We start from the raw sequence: 2,500 nt of genomic DNA, 5'->3' as shown, positions 1-2,500 counted from the left end.
CACATGGCCAAGTTGGTCGGTGCACCGCGGCATAGCTAGATGGCTTGGTGGAGTTTGTGAAAAATGAATCGTGGTTGAGGGGGGGGGCCAAGAGATGTTGGGGAGTTGGGGGGTTTGCACATGGCCAAGTTGGCGGTGCACCGCGGCATAGCTAGATGGCTTGTGGGAGTTTGTGAAAAATGAAATTCGTGGTTTTTGAGATGTGAGGGTTGGAAGGCCTCCAAATGCCCCAAATGAATACCATGAAATTCTTGGTGCACGAAAGTTTTGAGTTCGGAGGGTTTTGCACATGGCCAAGTTGGCGGTGCACCGCGGCATAGCTAGATGGCTTGGTGGGGAGTTTGTGAAAAAATGAAATTCGTGGTTTTTGAGATGTGAGGGTTGGAAGGCCTCCAAATGCCCCAAATGAATACCATGAAATTCTTGGTGCACGAAAGTTTGAGTTCGGAGGGTTTTGCACATGGCCAAGTTGGCGGTGCACCCGGCATAGCTAGATGGCTTGGTGGGAGATTTGTGAAAAAATGAAATTCGTGGTTTTGAGATGTGAGGGTTGGAAAGGCCTCCAAATGCCCCAAATGAGTACTGTAAAAGTGTTGGTGCACAAAAGTTTTGAATTGGATGCATTTTGCACTTGGCCAAGTTGGTCGGTGCACCGCGACTAGATAGCTTGGTGCCAAAATTTGTCAAATTTAAGACCTTGGCCAAACTGAATGAAATTTTGTGGGGAGGTTCCTGATATTGTTTAGTGGTGGACTGGAAAAAATGAGGTCGAAATTCGAAGTCTACATGTGCTTTTCTATTTTTCCCGATTTTACACATACCCGGTAAGTAAAAAAAATAAAAAAAATAGTTCCCCTTCGAGAAAAATTATGAAATTTGGTGAGCAAGGAGATACCATTATTCTACGAATTACTGCAAAAAATCGCATCAAAATTCGAAGTATAGCCCGAGATATGGACTTATGTCTGCTCAAAAAAAGTGTATCTACTTGTACAATTTTGCCTTTTGCATATTAACCTCTTATAGGGGGGGAGTGCTCCTTGAGCCGGCCAGCTCCACACTGGCAGGTTTTAAAGGGAGCTTGATGAGGCCTCCCCCCTCACGTGGTGCGTGCGTTAGCATGTTTATCATGGCACAACTAGCCTCTTCATAGTTGTTGAGCTTTATTAATACCAACACACGGTCGTCACTGATCGTTGGTTAGCTCGGCAGCTAGTCCCTCGGATATTGTGGAAAGTTATTTTCATGCCTAGCGATGCTTGACCCTGCGTCACTTGATGTTTCCATTTGCTTGCTTGCCCATGGTAGGTGGGGGGTGGACCGTCTTGTGGTGTGGTGTCTTGCGAACGTGAGGGTGTGTGAGTTGTAATCGAGATGCACTTGCTGGCTGGCTCCATGCCTTGCGTATCGAACGGTCAAGCATGCATCTCTTCCATTTTCACCCGTTGCCTTGGGTGATATTGGTTGATCAGTCCCTGTGTTGCCTACCCACTAGACGGTACTTCTGTGGTTGCTTCGAATTCTATCTTTCCATCACGAAGAGGTGTTGGAGGATCCTAATGTCACGCACGTGTTCCATCTAGTGAAACATCTCAGTGATGCACGTGTTGTGGCTAGTTCTTTTGGATGCGGTGCATTATATGAACTCGGGTTTACTTTAGCGACCCAGTCAACATAATTCGGTTGTGTCCCTTGATTGAGACGTTGTCCTTGAACTTGTTGTGAACAATATCGTTCTTCCACAACCCGTCGTCTTGAGTGCGATGGAAGGCAAATAAGATGTGCTTTGGCATGTCATGCACGTACTCGATTGCGGGAAGTGTGAGAAAGTGTTGTTGACAACCCGTGGGAAATGGAATGTGGCAAATCGTGATGAGCTCTTCGTGGATCTGCGAAGAAGACGACCTTTGGGCCTGTTGGAAACGAGGGAGGCGATGTTGAACTGCGAAGAAGATGGACTTTTGGGTTGTTTGAATCAATGGGAGGCCACGCGAGAACTCCGAATACTATGGACTCTTGGGTTGTTGGAAGCAACGGGAGGCCCCGCTAGAACTCCGAATACTACGGACTCTTGGGTTGTTGGAAGCAAGGGGAGGCCCCGCTAGAACTCCGAATACTATGGACTCTTGGGTTGTTGGAAGCAAGGGGAGGTCCCGCTAGAACTCCGAATACTACGGACTCTTGGGTTGTTGGAAGCAAGGGGAGGCCCCGCTAGAACTCCGAATACTATGGACTCTTGGGTTGTTGGAAGCAAGGGGAGGCCCCGCTAGAACTCCGAATACTATGGACTCTTGGGTTGTTGGCAACGACAACTTGGGGGGATGACACTGGAAAAGAGTGAACTAGGCCAAACTGCGAACAAGGCAACTTGGGGGGATGACACTGGAAAAGAGTGAACTAGGCCAAACTGCGAACAAGGCAACTTGGGGGGATGATGCTGGAAAAGAGTGAACTAGACCGAACTGCGAACAAGGCAACTTGGGGGGATGACGCTGGAAAA

Source organism: Vigna unguiculata, unplaced genomic scaffold (genome assembly GCF_004118075.2).
Source record: "Vigna unguiculata cultivar IT97K-499-35 unplaced genomic scaffold, ASM411807v1 contig_274, whole genome shotgun sequence".
Lineage (NCBI taxonomy): Eukaryota > Viridiplantae > Streptophyta > Magnoliopsida > Fabales > Fabaceae > Vigna > Vigna unguiculata.
The sequence above is the reverse complement of the archived record's forward strand: the minus strand, read 5'-3'. Positions refer to the sequence as shown.